Source organism: Puma concolor, chromosome A1 (genome assembly GCF_028749965.1).
Source record: "Puma concolor isolate L17-30 chromosome A1, mPumCon1.1.hap2, whole genome shotgun sequence".
NCBI classification, from domain to species: Eukaryota; Metazoa; Chordata; class Mammalia; order Carnivora; family Felidae; genus Puma; species Puma concolor.
In genome coordinates this window covers 17,311,514-17,330,711 of record NC_141667.1, presented here as the reverse complement: position 1 = coordinate 17,330,711, position 19,198 = coordinate 17,311,514, and the positions used below count along the sequence as shown (strand labels likewise).

The 19,198-nt window shown below is 38.0% G+C and overlaps 1 non-coding gene and 1 pseudogene across 1 annotated transcript; one reads left to right on the top strand and one right to left on the bottom strand.

Annotated features, from left to right (window-relative positions):
* Positions 1–333: 333 nt before the first annotated feature.
* LOC112861756 (U4 spliceosomal RNA) lies at positions 334–461 on the bottom strand (annotated as a pseudogene).
* A 12,859-nt stretch (positions 462–13,320) lies between these two features.
* LOC112861890 (U1 spliceosomal RNA) lies at positions 13,321–13,484 on the top strand. The gene has a single exon (XR_003223765.1). It is a non-coding gene; the product is annotated as a U1 spliceosomal RNA (small nuclear RNA).
* The last annotated feature ends 5,714 nt before the right edge of the window (positions 13,485–19,198 follow it).

Genomic DNA, 19,198 nt, shown 5'->3' with positions numbered 1-19,198 from the left:
TCTTTTTTTCAGAGGGCCCTTTCTCTCTGAAACTTCACTTGCTTTCATAAATGGTTAAATGGACAATTCTTTTATTGTGAAGTGTCCTCTTTCTGGTCTTTCCAGTGGAAAAACTCTGAAAGTAGTCTGAGCTGACATTGTAGACTTTTCTATTTTCTTGATAGAAGTATCTCCTTGCAGGAGAGTTTAAGTGTCTTTTTAAACAAAAACTGAAAAGCATTGTCAGTAGTTCTACGTTTCTAACAATTACCAAATTGACTGAGAGCATTTGAAAGTATCATGCTCTTCCTGTGTTTGCTTTTATTTAATATAGCTGTCTGGAAAGATAGACTGTCCTTTTCAGGAAGGCCAAAATTGATCTTGATTAGTATTACTGTTGTATCAATGCATTAGTTTTTAATTAGTGGTAATTGTGCCCCGTGTAACCCTCATTGGCTACTATACTGCCACGGGACAAAACTTCAACGCAGTAAATTGTGGAGAAAGCAATGTGGTGTTGGTACAAGAGCAGCGACTTTGAGTATAAATAGTATCTGACTTGAATCCTGATTCTCTCACCTTTTTTTTTTTTTTTTTTTTAATGTTTATTTATTTATGAGACAGAGGGAGACAGAGAATCTCAAGCAGGCTCTGCACTGCCAGCACAGAGCTGGATGCTGGGCTTGAACTCATGAACCATGAAATCATGACCTGAGCCCAAACCCAGAGTTGGATGCTTAACCCACTGAGCCACGCAGGCGCCCCCATCACCTTTTTTAACCATTTACTTCAGATATTTGGTTAATTGTTATGTAATTGATACTTCATAATTTTAAATTTTTTTTTTCAAGGTTTATTTATCTTTGGGACAGAGAGAGACAGAACGGGGGAGGGGCAGAGAGAGAGGGAGACACAGAATCGGAAACAGGCTCCAGGCTCTGAGCCATCAGCCCAGAGCCTGACGCGGGGCTCGAACTCACAGACCGCGAGATCGTGACCTGGCTGAAGTCGGACGCTTAACCGACTGCGCCACCCAGGCGCCCCAACACTTCATAATTTTAAAAATATTAAACATTGCTAATTTGTGAAGACTAGATGAATACTTTGTATTTATATAAACATATGTATCATATGATTAATTTATATATTCTGGCAATATGTCTCAAAGGGATGGGGGCCAATATTAAAAGGTAATATTTTTGAAATTTATTTTGTTATAGTAATAGATAAAAACAAGTTCTTCCCTATTATACAAAATAGTATAATAGAAAAGAGCTTGGAAAATTCACACAGTTCTCTGCCTCCTTTCTTAGAGCCTGTTTTTGTCTGTTTTAAATAACTGAGTTGGATTTCTTGAAGTTTTTTTGGAATCTAACATTTTGGGGTTCCTCATCACAGAAATCAATTTATCCTTAACCTCACAAGATGTATTTCCCTTGATGGGAAACCTAAGAACACACCTATCAGAGTTCTAATTCTTCCTTACAGAATAGGTCTCCTCTAACCTGAGTCATATTTACAGACCTTTTTTTTTTCATAATTTGTGTAGATATGGCATTCTTGGCTATGAGGTAAGAGTAAATGGTATAACATAAAGAGTGCACTATTACACTACACTAAACCTGTTATAACAGTAACCTTTTAAAACAGGAATATTAATTTTATCCCTTACCTTTTTTTTTCCTTGCAGGTAGATAACATACAATGTAATATTAGTCGCAGGTGCACCGTATAGTGATTCAACACTTCTGTACAACACCTGGTGCTCATCACAAGTGTACTCTTTAATCCCCATCTTACCCTATTTACACCTACTTCCCCTCTGGTCAGTATTACTTTGTTCTATATAATTAAGAGTGTGTTTCTTGGTTTTCCTCTCTCTCTCTTTCATCCTATGATTGTTTGCTTTGTTTCTTTTTTTTTTTTTAATTTTTTTTTCAACGTTTATTTATTTTTGGGACAGAGAGAGACAGAGCATGAACGGGGGAGGGGCAGAGAGAGAGGGAGACACAGAATCGGAAACAGGCTCCAGGATCTGAGCCATCAGCCCAGAGCCCGACGCGGGGCTCGAACCCACGGACCGCGAGATCGTGACCTGGCTGAAGTCGGACGCTCAACCGACTGCGCCACCCAGGCGCCCCTGCTTTGTTTCTTAAATTCCACATACGAGTGAAATCGTACGGTATGTCTCTTCCTCTGACCGACTTATTTCACTCAGCATAATACTCTCTAGCTCCTTCCATGTCATTACAAATGGGAAGGTTTCATTCTTTTTTGTGGTCGAGTAGTTTTGCATTGTATATACATACCACATCTTCTTAATGCATTCATCAGTTGATGGACATATGGACTGTTTCCATAATTTGGCTATTCTAGATAATGCTGCTGTAAATGTTGGGGTGCATGTATCCCTTTGAATTAGCATTTTTGTATTCTTTAGGTAAATAACTAATAGTGTAATTGCTGGATCAGTATCCTTTATCTTGAATGTGTTTTGGCATCTTTTATGTTGATCTACTTTGAGTGAATACATTGCAAGAGCAGGTGTTAATTTGGAGTGTTCACATCCTTACTACTCCAAGATAACAGTGTGATTTCCTTTGGGGAATAGGTGCACTTTAACTCTGCATACCTTACCAGTATCCCCTTGAGCATGAACATGCAGTATGAAATTCTCATTGCCTTTGTAGATGTGATTTCAGGGATCAATTCCAAACTAAGTAGAGAAATTGATGTACTATTACTAAGTTACAGTCACAGATGTTGACTTTAGGCCTGATTAAAATTAAAATTATGAATATTCATAATTCTAAAATTCTCAGAGAATAAAGTAGCATTTTAGATACAGAGACACATATATAGACAGTAATATCATCTTGTAAAATAAATGCTGTCATTTAGTTAATGTGCTTGTCATTACTTAGTGCTAATTATGTTTCAGAAGGTAAAATTATAAATGTTGCTTTTATAACTTTACACATTCTGTCTTTAAACACACAGGCATATGTGTGTGCGTGCACACACACACACACACACATACACACAATTACATGGTTGCTATGGTAAAATGATTTCCCTGAAAAAAATGTTTGCTTCAATATGTTATAATCAAATTTATTATATTCTCAACAAGCTTTGTGCTTTTGAGCAGATAAGTTTTAACTCGTGTGGGGATGATTGTTATTCAACTGACATACAAAAATCCAGCATAAAGGCCTTTTTGTATTTTTGTATTTCTTCAGTAACACTTAAGAGATCCTTGCCAAGTGCAAAGAAATCTTTCCTATGTTGCTAAATGTTGTTTTAACACTTGAAGATGTTTATCCTGCATCTTTATAATTTACTAAAAGATGTTTAAACTTAAATTATCTTCTACTTGGCTAACGTTCCATGAATTCAGATATAAAGACATCCTTATAATTCCATATACTAACCTGTTACTAAAATGAAAATTGAAATTAAAATCCAAATAGCCTAATTTTGTACGTTGATGTTTTTAAAAAGCTAAAAAAATCAAATCTTTGTCATTTTTAAATTTTATTTATTTATTTTGCGTGTGAGAGAGAGAGACAGAGCGCACATGCAGGAGGGGCAGAGAGAGAAGGAGAGAGAGTCCCAAGCAGGGTCCTTGCTGTCAGTGCAGAGCCCAACACAGAGCCCAGACCCACAAACTGTGAGATCATGACCGGAGCTAAAACCAGGAATTGGACACTTAACTGACTGAGCCACCCAAGTGCCCCACAGAGTTGTCAAAATCATTCTTAAACTCTCTAATAGGAAATTTCTATACTGTTCTTAATATGTCTACTATTTTTTTCCTCTTATGTTAGAATGCTTTTTCTTTAGATAAGAAACAACTGAGCGGTTGTTTTACTTAGAGTCAGAACTCCACTAAAAATATGTGCCCCTTACAAAAGAATCACACTCAGATAGATCAGATGCTCATATTACGAAAGCCACGGTGGATTTTAGACAAACTGAGTGAGCATCAGATATAAGTTTCCCTTCTCATCTAGATTATGTTCTTTTGTGAGAGGGGCCAAGGATAGGAATTTATTATTTATATTTCATCTTTCCTTCCTTTTTTATTCATTTTGGCTGAGTGACTTCTATTTCAATTTCTCTACGTTAAATATGTATACAAAATAAGACTCCATTATAAAATATTTTTTTCTATTTACAAAGAGATAACTATTGATATGGTTCTTAACAAAAATGCTGAAAATATTATTAATCAGTGTAGTTTAGGTTAATGTGTGTACGAGTTTTTATAAAAATAATAAAAAAATTGCATCATTCTGACATAGTGCTGATTTTTGTATGAGGTTAGAAAAGGTAAAGATACTCTTTGACCAACTGAGTTGGCAACTAAGAATATGTTTCTAAATCAAATGCAGCATATATTTTGTTCAAAAGTTTTCTTTGGAGTAAAAATGAATCTGTAGAATGTCTTCTGACCGTGTTATACGATTTCTCAATACCTGCCACAAGAGGCAATTTTTTTTTGATTTTTTAATGTTTATATATTTTAGAGAGAAAGAGAGAGAGAGAAAGAGAAAGAGAGAGCTGGGGAGGGGCAGAGAGAGGGAGATAGAGAATCTGAAGCAGGGTCCAGCCTCTGAGCTGTCAGGACATAACCCTACTTGGGCTCAAATTCAGGAACCATGAGATCATGACCTGAGTCAAAGTCAGATGCTTAACTGACTGAGCCACGCAGGCAGCCCGTAAAATATATTTTATCTGCTCATCACTACTATCTTTTTTTGAAAAAAAAAAAAAAAAACTAGTTACATCTTTTATAATTTCTATGATAGTAACAGTGTGTCATTCAAATCAAATTTTTAATATAAAGGATTTTGCTTTTCAGTAGTTGTTCACCAAATGAGTAAGTTTAGAAATCTGTGGCAGACATCCTCTCAAGACAGCCACTATTCAATCCTTCCCACCCCATGTAGTCAGGCAATTATATTCAATCAAAACCTAGAGTCTGTTTCACCTACCCTTAACCCGGGCTGGCCTTGTTACTTGCTTTGGTTAACATAATGTGAGTCACTGATGCTGTCCAAATATCAGATCTGGTTACTTATTTAATCAGTTATTTACAGTTGACATGTATTTGACATATAGTGCTGTGTAAGTTCAAGGTGTATGACATGCTAGCTTGGTCCGTTTATATATCATAATATGATCCCCATTGTAGCAAGAATTAGCACCTATATCACATCCTGTAATTATCATTTCTTTTTTGTGGTAAGAACAATTAGGATCTAGTCTCTTATGACGTTTGATTACTATAATACAATATTGTTGTTTCTATTCACTTAATCTCCAGGATTTATTCCAGGAGATTTATTTATCTACCAGTTGCAAGTTTGCACCCTTCATGTTATTTCAGGTCTGGTAGTTGAAGTGTAAGAAGTTCAGCAGTTTCTGGGGAAAGACACGCACCATGTAGCAAATCCCACTTTCCCAAGGCTACCACATTGGAAGGAAGCTCAACCATGCTACTCAGAGATGCAACATGGAACAGAACTGAGGAATCTGGACGGCAGTGCAACTGAGACTCTGACTTCGACCTAAGTTGAGTAATCTCAGTTGACCACAACCATTACAGCTGTCCCAGCCAAGATCTCAGATACTACAGAGAAGACATAGTCATTGCTGCCCTGCCTTATCTGAATTCCCTAATCTAAAAAAAAAAAAAAAAAAGCATAAGGAACTGAAATGGTTTTTCTTTGGGGTAAGTCATTATATAGCCCTAGATTAATATAACATAGTCTTATTCTGGAGGACCAGATTGTGCTACATCTGATAAATGATAATAACAGTAAAAATAATTACTATTTTTTGATCTCTTACTTTGGTTAAGTAGGGATTTTATACATAAAATCATATATAATTTTTATTATAACCTTCAGAGGTAGGCACTATTATTGACCTGCAGAAACTAAGACTTGGAGAAAAGACTGTAGGAGATGTATCATGAAGGAGAAGTTCCTAGAACTCTCTCCCCATTCTCCTGAAAGAGAAGTAAACAAAGAGACTTATGGTGACAAAAAGACTAAGGCTCACAATTTGTAATATTGAATTTGCGTTTTATAATAATTCCATTGAGAGAAGCCGGAGACTCAATCTGCCACACAACTTCTTAAAATATCAAGATCTAAGTACTTATTTTCTACATGAGTAAACCCTAAACCCTATCCAAGAGCTTTGAGTGTGCTCAGGCGACCCTTAATTTAGAAAAATGAAACATCATGACCTGAAGGAGAGGAAAGAAGTCATAGTCACAAATTGGCAAACTTCAAAAAGACTGCCTAAAAGGATACTGGAAACTTACATTTGAAGGTCAGGTTTTATACAGAAAAACCCATATGATACACAAAGTACTGTTTTTTTTTTTTCCTTGGAAATTAAATATTGAAGATCTATTCAGTCACTGCTATCTTTGGAAAAGCGAAATAAAAAGAAACTTTTTATTGCCTGAGATGTAAAAGTTTAGGTTGTATCATGTGGTCCTGATGATTAGAGAGACAGCGTTCCTCCTCAGAATCTTTCCGTCTCAACAATGGCGCGTCCTGGCACATCCAATTTCAGCTATTTTAGGAACTCAACTCAACTTGTTCTTCTTTTTGAGTTTTGGCACATGCTGATTTCAGGTTAACAGTAGTTGAGAGAGAAACAGAAACTTCAGAAATGGCACAAATGTCACAGAAAGAGACAATTTCTTATAGGATAGAAATCCACAGAAAATATGCTATTGAGGAGCTGTTTTCTTTCTCATCTACTACATGGTCAAGATGTTAACTTCATGTTTCTCCTCTTACACAATAGTAAATCTGCTGAAAATTAAACAGAGTAACTAATCCGAGTCTGAAGTCTATAAAGAAAACCAGGGGAAGGTACTATAGTTAGAAAAGGCTTTTGGAATTTGGAAGAGGGGTGATTTCCCTTCTAATCAGAGGAGGAGTGTTTAGAACAGCCTTTTTAGAGATGAGTCTACTGATGAATTTGGAAACGAGTTAATAAAGTAAGTTATAGGCCATATAAAATTATATGACCCTTGTGGGATTTGTGTGTTTAGGAAAGTTATGACTTAATTGTGGAGAAAAAGATTACCATTTTTAGTGTTTGGATTAAGACAGGATAGAGTTTGAATTCCAAGTCTATAATATTTTTAGAAATGTTTTTTTTTAATTTATTTTGAGAGAGAGCAAGCACAAGCAAGGGAGGGGCAGAGAGAGAAGGAGAGAGATTCCCAAGCCAGTTCCATGCTCAGGGTGGTACCTCGTGTGGGGCTCGATCTCATGACTGAGAGAGGAAGACCCTTTAATGATGACCTGAGCTGAAATCAGGATGGAGCCATCCAGGTGACCCCTAAGTCTTTCATAATTTTGATCTGTGGCTTATCCCTCTAGGCTAATATTTTCCCTTTTATCCTAAAAGTAATAATCTCCAAGTGTCTAATTAATTAATGACTGTTTCTAAATATAATCAATAACTTAGATTATAAAATAAAATTTATCCAGGGGCACCTGGGCGGCTCAGTCGGTGAAGCGTCCAACTTTGTCTCAGGTCATGAACTCATGGTTCCCGGGTTTGAGCCCCGCATTGGACTCTGTGCTGACTGCACAGGCTCAGTGCAGCTCAGAGACTGGAGTCTGCTTTTAATTCTGTGTCTCCCTCTTTCTCTGCCCTTCCCCCACTTGTGCTCTGTCTCTCTCTCAAAAATAAATAACATTAAAAAATTAAAAAATAAAATAAAAAATAAAATTTATCCAAAATGAAGGACTGAAGATATGATTTCACTGATTGAAATAAACTGTCATATTTGAACCATAATAGTTCAGGTATTTAGGCATTATGTAATTGTTTTTATAGATTTACTCGGAAAAACCTCACTTTTTATCATGTCCTTTTTTTTATGTTTATTCATTTTTGAAAGAGAGAGACAGAGCACAAGCAGGGGTGGGGTGGAGAGAGGGGGACACAGAAGCAGAAGCAGGCTCCAGGCTCCGAGCTGTCAGCACAGAGCCCCACACGGGGCTCGAACCCACAAACCACGAGATCATGACCTGAGCCGAAGTCGGACGCCCAACCGACTGAGCCACCCAGGCGCCCCAATATCATTTCCTTAAAGTGACTTCACGTTATGTTCTTCCAGTAACCAATGATGATAGTAGTGTTTTTAGCAGAAAACATCATCTTCAAGCCCTCAGCTATAGCTCTGGGGTGGGAATAGGGGTGCAGATCGGGGCAGAGACAAGTTGTTTAGGATACCTGGAAATGTTCCTACTTTGTGAGCTTTAAGAACTTAATAACACTTTCATTCTTCCCTCTCTATATTCATTTTGAAAAGGTGCCCAAAAAATTCCTTCCAGCAAGCAAACAACAGCGTCCAGAAAACCAGGTTTTGTCCTGCACTAGAAGGCGGTATTCAAACAGGGGGCCCAGCTATTCAGTAGGAAACTCATGCCAGCTAATTCAGACTTTCACTCGAAGATTGAATATGACCAGCGCTGCTTCCAGCACCTGTAGCAGATGGTCAGCGGAGCCGACACTGCCCCAGTCAGCACATCTCCGTCTTTAAATCCCCATGTACAAGTCACAGATGGCAGGGGGAGTGTCACTCTGTGGGTCATGGGCTCTGAAAACAGACCTCAGCCCACCTGAGACACACTGCTAAAGACATGCCTGCCTCGACTGAAAATGAGCCAAATCCAGGCTCTGCCCTGGGGTAATCAGAGCACTGGACAAAAACCAGTGCAAACGCTAAGTGTGTATCTGCAGAGTGAGGGCTTATATGCACCCAGTATATTTAAATCTCGACTACAACACACAGAAAAATCATTAACAGAAACAAAAAGCTAATTTTTTTTTTCAATTTCTTCTTCCTCTCTTTGAATCCAGTAGGAAGAACGTCTTATAGGTGAAACGGAAACAAATGTTTTCTCACCCTCCCCTCCTCCAAACCCCTTGACTTTAATGAAAGGTTACCACAGGATGGAAAGGTCCTGTAAGCCTGTTTTGTTTGCTCAGGCAACAGTTATTAGAATTGGCCACCACTGTTGAAAAATCATGAAGTATCCATCTACACATCTATTTTGCTTGTATACCTTAGAAAAATAAAGACCATTTCATCTTAGCTCGTTGGAATATCTGGCCATGACCTCAGTGGAGATGTGTGTGTCACTAGCGTGCTAAGAAGACAGATGCCAGACTTCTCCTGCTGCCTTACACCTGGGCTGCATCACTCACGGATGTCACATGCCTGGTCCCTAGTTTGGAACATTTGAAACACTTGTTCTCAAACTCTAAAGTGTCTCATATCACCCAGAGGGCTTGTTGAACAGATTGTTCCATCCCATTCCCAGAGTTTCTGATTCTATAGTGTCTTGAGGCTCAAAAATATGCATTTCTAAAAAGTTTCCAGATGATACTGATGATGCTGTTCTGGAGATTGTAACTGAGAACTATTCCTCTAGAACTAAAGTCAATCAACAAATATTTGTAGTATGTTCTTAATCCAATATCGCGTTCTATGGCACTTATGAGAAGAAGTTCCCTCAAGTAACATGAACTCCATTCATGGGTGTATTAATTTGCTATGGCTGTTATAACAAAAGATCACACACAGAGTGACTCAAATGACAGAAATTTTTAGTTTTCATTTTGTTTAAGTTTATATATTTACTTTGAGAAAGAGAACAAGCTGGGGGATGGGGCAGAGAGAGAGGAGTACAGGGGATCTGAACTGGACTTCGTACTGACAGCAGAGTCCGATGTGGGGCTTGAGCTCACAAACCGTGAGATTATGACCTGAGCTGAAGTCAGATACCTAACCAACTGAGCCACCCAGGCGCCCCAACGAAAAGTTATTTTTTAACAGTTCAGAGGCAGGAAGTTGAAGATCAAGGTGCCAGTAGGGTTGCGTTCTTCTGAGGTCTCTCTCCTTGGCTCAAAGATGGCAGCCTTCATGCGGCCTCTTCACATGGTCTTCCCTGTGGGAGCATCTCCCTGTGTTGCCCTGGGGTTCCATCCAGAGCATACCAAAGGTGTTGCTGAATGTTCTTGGTCTTATCACAAGAAAAAAATCAAAGACAGATGTGCAACACAGTGGACTAGTGAAACAAGTGGGATAGTTTATTTTAGTTCATTTATTTTTTTTTATTTTTATTTTTTGATTTTTATTTTTGAGGGAGAGACCAAGAGCTCGCAAGCAGGTGAGGTAGGAACAGAGACAGAGACAGTGAGAGAGAGAGAGAGATGGGGGTGGAGGGAAGACAAGTGTGAAAGTTTATTAAAGCAAAAGAATACTCTAGAGATTTGGGAGTGAGTGAACTTGAGAGACAGAGAGTGAGCGAGCGAGCTGTGCACCATAGGAGTTGAGTTCCTAACTTTTATTGACAGTTGTTAACTAGAAGGTGAATATTTATTGCTTGAAGTGGAGATGCAAAGTTTCATGCTTTTTCCTCCTTATTTGGTCAGGGATTTCCTGTCACGGCACCCACCATTTGGGGCCTGTATAATTTGATTTGGCTTTTTGTAGAGTGTTGGCAGGACAGACCTCTGACTTTCCAGATAGCTGGTCATAACATCCTCCTTGTTGTTGACCTCCAGGTGTCCTGTTAGAAACTAACCAACTGCCACTCTAATACCAATGTCTTCCTCTTTTTATAAGGATACCGGTCGTAAAGGCCTTGGGCTCCACCATAATGTCTTCATTTTCACTTAGTCACATATTTAAAGACCTTATCTGTAAATATAGTTATGGTCACTATATTAGTCAGGGTTCTCCAGAGAAACAGAACTAAGGGGATAAAGAGAGGGAGGGAGAGAGAAAGAGACATCATGAAGGATTTTATAGAAAGTGATTATGGAGGCTGAGAAGTCACATGATCTGCCAGCTGCAAGCTTGAAACTCAGGAAAGCTGATGGTGTAATTTAGTCCAGGTTCTAAGGCAAAAGAACCAGGGAGCTGATGTTCAAGGGCAGGAGAAGATGGATGTCACAGCTCAATCAAAGAGCAAATTCATTTTTTGTCTGCCTTTTTGTTCTATTCAGACCTCAATAGATTGGATGATGCCTTAGTGCTTTGGTGAGGGAGATTTTCTTTAGTCTACTGACTCAAATGCTAATCTCTTCTAGAAACACCTTCACAGACTCCTCCAAGAGTAATGTTTTACTACCTGTTTGGGCATCCTTTAGGCCAGTCAAGTGACACATAAAATTAACCATCACAATTATATTTGGAAGTGCTGGGTATTGGGACTTCCACATATGAATCTGTTAGGGACACAACTCAGCTCACAAGTGAGGTAAAACAAATCACATGAAGTAGAAACTTATAAAACTTCTCATACAAACTTTAGGCTGTCTTAGCCTTATCCTCAGAGGAACTTGAAATTCTATCTAGGCCACTATCTAGTGTTTGAAAAACATTATCACAAGCTTGCAGTCAGTGTTTCTGAATCCTGTGGCTAAATTTCCTCTTAGAGAATCCTTCCTTTCTTTTCTGTGTCTGGAACTATTCCTATCCACATGATATATTTGTGGGTTTTAAATTGGTCCAGCTGCACTTAATGGGATAGTTGCCCACAATTTCATTAGGACAGATAAATATAAAGAAAAAAATCAGTATAAATTCCACCATCCATATGTCTCTACCATTAATTTTTGGTGAACATTCTTTAAAACTTTAATAACACTTTGTTCATGGGGCACCTAGTGGCTCAGTTAGTTAAGGGTCCAACTTCGGCTCAGGTCAAGATCTCATGGCTCATGAGTTTGAGCCCCCCATCGGACTCTGCATTGACAGCTTGGAGACTGGAGTCTGCTTTGTATTCTGTGTTCCCCCCTCTCTCTGCCCCTCCCCCCACTCAAAAATAAATAAACATTATTATTTTCTTTTAATTTCCTCATGAATTCCTCTCTCTCCCCCTCCTACCCTTCCCCCTTTTACTCCCCCTCCTTCTCCCTCCTCCTCCTTGCCCTTCTCCTCCTTTCCCTCCTCCTCTTCCTCCTCCTCCCCCTCCTCCTCCTCCTTCTTTTTCTTCTTCTTCTTCTTCTTCTTCTTCTTCTTCTCCTTCTCCTTCTCCTCCTCCTCCTCCCCTTTCTTCTCTTCCTCCTCCTCCTCCTCTTCCTTCCCCTTCCTCTCCTTCTCCTCCTCCTCCTCCTCCTCCTTCTTCTTCTTCATCTTCATCTTTGTCTTCGTCTTCGTCTTCTTCTTCTTCTCCTCTCTATACTATATATACATAGTCTAATTTTGGTTGTGTATGCTATTTTCTTACTTATTTTTTCCAAAGCAAAAATGTAACTACAACACAGATATTTTAATTTAACTTGATTTTTCTCAGTGCATTAAAGGGGTTAAGACCCTGGACTCTGGAATCAAAGACCTTGGATTAGAAGCCTGGAGTCTAGAAGCAGTATAATTTTGGTGATAAAATAGTCTTACTTTTTACTGTTGTTAGGATTAAACAAGTTATAGTAAGTAAAGTCCTTAGAACCATGACTATTGTATAGTAAGTATCATGTAAATATTAGGTATTATTATAATTATTATATGAATATCTATTTATCTAAATATGTTTTAATAGTTGAGTAGTGTTTGTTTTTTTTTTAAGTTTTATTATTTCTTTATTTTGAGAGAAAGAGTGTGAGTGGGAGAGGGGCAGTGAGAGACAGAGAGAGAGAATCCCAAGCAGGCTCCACACCAGCAGTGGGGAGCCCAACACAGGGCTTGAACCTATGAACTGTGAGATCATGACCTGCACCGAAACCAAAAGTTGGATGCTTAACCAACTGAGCTAACTAGGCACCCCTAGTATTTATTAATATGGTCATATGTTACTTTATTTAATTACTTGTATATCAAGCATATTGATATACTTTTTGTTGTTATATTGAAACTGGTTGCAAACATGTTCAGTCATTTATGAATTATAAAGATGAAGAGTTTTGAACAATTATTATATTATTTTCTCAAGTAAATTCTTAGACGTGGTAAATATTGATCAAATAATATGCATATTATTTCTTTTCAATAACCACACTGGTATTTGAACATGTTATAATAATTTTATTCCAAGATAAATTTAATAATAGAGTAATTTACTTAGAATTTTTACTTATTTATTTTTGTTTCAAAGCATGATATTATATGCACTATGTCAAAATGCCACTTGAATTATACTACGAGTACACACACATACACACATATTCACATATGCTTTCACAAAACATTTTATAAATTAAACACCCGGGTTAGTAGTTTATATGATTGTTTTAGATATTTTAAAGACAGCTTGTTGTTGGGTGGATTAAAAATAGAATAACAAAATACTTACCTGGCAGGGGAGATACCATGATCACGAAGGTGGTTTTCCCAGGGCGAGGCTTATCCACTGCACTCCGGATGTGCTGACCCCTGCGATTTCCCCAAATGTGGGAAACTCGACTGCATAATTTGTGGTAGTGGGGGACTGCGTTCGCGCTTTCCCCTGGAAAAACAAAATAGAACAACAAAAAAAGAATACATAGATGACGTTTTTAAAATACAATAAATATAAAAAGAAAGAGTAAGGCACTTAAATGTATAACTTAAAATATCTGTGTCAATTGTAAGAATATAACGGCATGTCAACAAATAAGAAATGTGACTAAGATTAAATCATGCCCTTTCGTGGTTAAGAAAAGCATGATGATACCAAAAGAAAAGCAAGGAAGAGCTCATAGAAACATAATTGATTTAAATACAGAGGGGCGCTTGGCGGCTCAGTGGGTTAAGTTTCAGACTTGATTTCTGCTCAGGTCATGATCTCACAGTTTGTGAGTTTCAGCCCAGTGCCGAGCTCTTCTGCACTAACAGTGGGGGAGCCTGTTTGGGATTCTTTCTCTCCATCTCTCACTGCCCCTCCCCTGCTTATGCTCTCTCTCTCTCAAGATAAACTTTAAAGTAATAATAAAATAAAATAAAATCACATAAAATAAAATACAAAATAAAATAAAATGTAAAATAAAGGAATATTTTATGTTTGCTAGTATTCAATAAAATATTATATCTCACTTATGGGATTAGTAAATATATTAAAAGTACAATAACAGATGCTCTATTATACTTTGTATGGAGTCTAAGTTGTTATAAAGCATTTAGCAAAATATAATTTGGGAGAGTATGTAAGAAAAACTGTTAAACAATGAACGTAACCTTTCCTTCCACTTGTAAAGAGATATTTCAAAAATTATTCTGAAATTCTCAGAGTTTTTTATAATTTTATTGTATAATGTGCTTTGTATTTTATTATGAATTACTTATATAATGTTTACAAAATAAAAGAAACATATAGAAAGTAATTTTATTAAAATTGCACAAGAAGGGGCGCCTGGGTGGCTCAGTCGGTTAAGCGGCCGACTTCGGCTCAGGTCATGATCTCGCGGTTCGTGAGTTCAAGCCCTGCGTCAGGATATGTGCTGACCGCTCAGAGCCTGGAGCCTGTTTCAGATTCTGTGTCTCCCTCTCTCTCTCTCTGACCCTCCCCCATTCATGCTCTGTCTCTCTCTGTCTCAAAAATAAATAAACCTTAAAAAAAAATTTAAAAAAAAATTGCACAAGAAATCTGGAAAATGTAAAAGCATACACGTAGTGTTTCAAAATAAAAATAAACTATATGCTTGGGGGAAAAAAAGCCTGGATGAAAACGCATAAAAATAGTGTGTATGCTGGTTGCCTCCTGCTAAGAAAAATAATAATTGTTACAGGAAAATAATTATGACCAAGTTTAGAAGTAATAGAAGCGTTTCTTCCTCCCAAGTTTTTTGTTTCCTGTTTCGGAACAGGTTCTGATGAAAAGAAAACCTACCGGTGATACATTGTAGTAAGACACCAGAAGGTGGTTCTGGGGTTTTTATTGGTTTGTTTGCTTGTTTATTATTTTCCATTATGGATAACGATAAGAAGCTACTGAGGAAGAATTGCTGGCCTCCTTTCCATGAGATACTGCAAACTTGATGTTTGTAGGGCCCTTTGTTTAATTTTCACTGTGTACCACTTCTGTTTCTTCACCTGAACTATGTTTCTTGAAGGCTGAGATGAATGGAGGTTAAAATTCGCCTGGGCGGCTCAGTCGGTTAAGCATCAGACTCTTGATTTGGGCTCAGGTTGTGGTCTCAGGGTTTGTGAGTTCCAGTGCTGCCTGGGGCTCTGTGCTGACAGTGCAGAACCTGCTTGGGATTCAATCTCTCTCCCTCTCTCTCTGCCCCTCCTCGGCTCGCTCTTGCTCTTTCTCTCTCAAAATAATTAATAAACTTGAAAAAAAAAAAAAGAACTGCATGGTTGATAATATCATCATTAATCAACCAATTTTACATAACCCCCATTTAAAAAATAGAACCCTTTAAAAATTAGCAGTGTTAGTTCAAATATTAAAAATAGAGCATTAGAAGAGTGGCACCTGGGTGGTTTACTTGGTTGAACGCACGACTTTTAATTTCAACTCAGGCCATGATCTCACGGTTCATGAGTTTGAACCCCTGCATCAGGCTCTGTGCTCACAGCTTGAAGCCTGCTTGGGATTCTCTCTCTCCCTTTCTCTCTCTCTCTCCCCTGTGTACTCTCTCTCTGGCTCTCTCTCTCTCTCTCTCTGAAAAATAAATAAACATTAAAAAAATTTACTCTGATCTACACAGTAGTAAGAAGGAAATGCCAACACTTTCCCCAGTTCTCACCAATTATGTCATCTTCTTTTTGGTCCTACACATCGATGATGATGATGATGATGATGATGTTGATTTTGCATTGTCTTAGGTGTTTACCATGGGATTTGGTCCATAATTCATAGACAAACATGTGTTATCCATGCTTAACAAGTGCCTAAGATTTGAATCTCTGAAGAAATCACAATAGCTAACCTCAGCTGTCCTTTTGGGACTGGAAACAATTTTATTGAAGTCCACAATTGCCTTTCTGTGCATATAAAGGAAAATAAAATGATGCATCTCTTTTGGTCATTTGAGATTATAAATATTCGTTTAAGAAAAGCTATTTACAGTGTGTGTGCATGTGATGGGGAAATACTAGTTTTTGACTGAACCGTAGACTAATATACATATACAATTTTGTGTTCCAATCAAATAAATATCTAGAGAAAGCATATGCCTAAAAGCCAAATTGAATCATATAGATAGTAAATACTAGGTACTCTGTAAAAAGCATAAACTGTTACAAACTAGAGTACTTAAGGTTTATCTTAAGAAGAAGATAAAATTGAAAGATATGTGCAGTCAGGATTGATATAGGTGAATGAAAAAAAAATATATATATATATTTCCTGTGGAAACCAATTCTTCAAATATACACCAGGTATTAAAATTGGTGCATTTATATATATTCTCTTCTAACAACTCTGCAAGGTGCTCATTATTATTCCATTTCATGCAAGGAAGTTAAATTTCAGTGCAGTTACCTGGCTTTCTCAATTCATAGAGCTATGAAGTTTTAGACCTGGAATTCAAATATCATTCTGACACAAAAACCATAATATAGGAATTGAAGCTTAGGATTTAGGCATCTCAGTTGTGACCAAAATAGTAGTGTATACCTATAAAATATAGTAAGTCCCTAAACAATGGAAGTGGCAAAGGGGAAGAAGAGAAACATTATATGTGATACCCAAGGAAGTGATACTTATTTTTTCCTCAGAAAGCTCAGTTTTCAGTACAGAGAACCATCTGTTTGTTCAATCTCAGTAGAAAATTAAACAAGCACACAAGTGAGAAAAATCTACAAAATTTTTCTCTTAAATATTCTCATTAATAACTCCTCATGTAATCCATCAGAAAGATTTTCATATTCTATTTACAAAATATAGTTTTCTCTCATCATATGGGTCAAAAGTACCCTTGAAACACAAAGTGGAATAGTTAAATGCTGTGTCATGAGGGCTTCTCTTCCATTCTCCCTTTTAAAAGAAGGGGACAATAATTGCCATCCCAACCTATTCAAAGACCCCAACCAATTTTGCTAGCAAAAGACCCTAAAATATCCATATAACCATTATTCTGGAAACATCACACCTCTGGTAGTTGGGATTTATGTACTCCCAGCCTTAGACTTTTAGGTTTAATCTCTTTCAATGTATTTTATCCTATCAAACCTATTTCTAATGTGTGAGCCTTTCTATGTCTTTCAGACTCAGTTGCTTTCTTTTCTTTCTTTCTTTCTTTCTTTCTTTCTTTCTTTCTTTCTTTCTTTCTTTTGTTTATTCATTTATTTTGAGAGAGAAAGAAAATGAAGGGGCAGAGAGAGGGGGAGAGAGAGAATCCCAAGCAGGCTCCACCCTGTCAGCACAGAGCCTGACATGGGGCTTGAACCCATGAACCACGAGATCATGACCTGACCCAAAATCAAGAGTCAGATGCTTCACCGAATGAGCCCCGCGGGCATCCCAGCTCAGTTACTTTCTTTACTGATTCTTGCAAGTGCTTAGAAGATATTTTTACAGTTTATTAATGTAGGAAAGATTATAGCCACAATGAACAAACTATTTTAAGAACTAAACATGAGATTGATTCTAATGGGGAGGATAGCAGCACTCTGTGTGCAGAGCTGTCTACATAGTTTCCCCCAAACATGTACACAACTAGATGTTTTGATGACCATAAACTGGGCAGTTTGAACAACAAAAATTTATTCTTTCATAGATAGAGACTGGAAATCTGAGATCAGGGTTCCAGTGGGCTTGGTTTCTGGTGAAAGCCTTCATCCTGGCTTATAGATGACCACCTTCTCATTGTGTCCTCACACACCTTGTGTGCACATGGAAAGACAGTCAGTCCTGATCTCTATTCCTCTTCTCATAATCTCCAGTCCTATGGGATTATGGTTCCACCCTTATGACCTCATTTAACCTTATTACCTCCACAAAGGCCCTATCCTCAAGTATAGTCACATTGCGGGTTAGAGCTGCAGCATATGAACTTTGCGAGACACAAACATTTTGTCCAGGACATTTCTCCCCTGGCTCACCAAAATTCATACCCTCACATGCAAAATGCATTATTCTTGTCCCAACAGCTCCAAAGTGTTAACTCATTCCAGCATCAACTCTAATTTTTAAAAAAAATATTTATTTATCTTTAAGAGAGAGAGGCAGAGAGTGCGTGAGTAGGGGAGGGGCAGAGAAAGAGGGAGACACAGAATGCGAAGCAAACTCTAGGCTCTGAGCTGTCAGCACAGACCCGAACGTGGGGCTCCAACCCATGAACCACGAGATCATGACTTCAGCTGAAGTCAGATGCTCAACTGACTGAGCCACCCACATGCCCCACGTCAACTCTAAATTTTACACTCTGAAGTCTCATCTAAAAAATGTCCTCTAAATGAGATATGCAAGAGACTCATGATCTGATTCACCTGAGGCAAAATTCCTATATAGCTGTGAAACCAGAGAAGTTGTGAGCTTCTATGATACAATGGTAGGACGGGAAAAGCATTGGCATTCTCATTTCAACAGGGAGAAACTGGAAAGAAAACAAAGGTGACCTGTCTCCAACAAATCCAAACATGAGTAAGGCAAATTCCATTAGATTTTAAGGCTGGAGAATAATCCTCTTTGGTTTGGCCACTAGCACTCTAGGCAAACCGACTGGAGGAGTAATGTCACTCTCTCAGCTCCGCAGCATTTCTGTGACACTTCCGCGGTCCATGAGGGTCCTGCTCATGCAGTGGCCTGTGAAGGCAGCCTTTCTCTGTGACACTGGACTGGATCTTCCCAGGCCACGGAAACAGGTGGCCCCAGCCCTGGATACTGAGGAAGAAATAGCACTGGCCCTGGGTCTGTGGTGGAATTGGTAGTCCTGATGATCCCTGAGTTGACTTTAGGGTTGGGTCCTCAACCCATACATTTTTGGGGAAAACAAACATTCAGTCCATAAAACCTGAAAATTCAAATTCATTATAGCATGTTTTCAACAGACATTGTGAATTTTGGACAACGGTTATTTCAAATTTGTTACAGGAAAAATCCAGAGGGTCAGAGTTCAGAGCGCCAGAGGTAGCAATATATCTATATCTGGATATCTATGTATTTTTCATTTCCTTCCATGTCCATCACTCGTTGGGACTTACAAGACAGCCTCCAGACTTGTCTCTTCAATATTTACACTTATCAGTGCCTTATCATTTAACTTATAAAGATACTGTGACATTCTTCACAAGTAA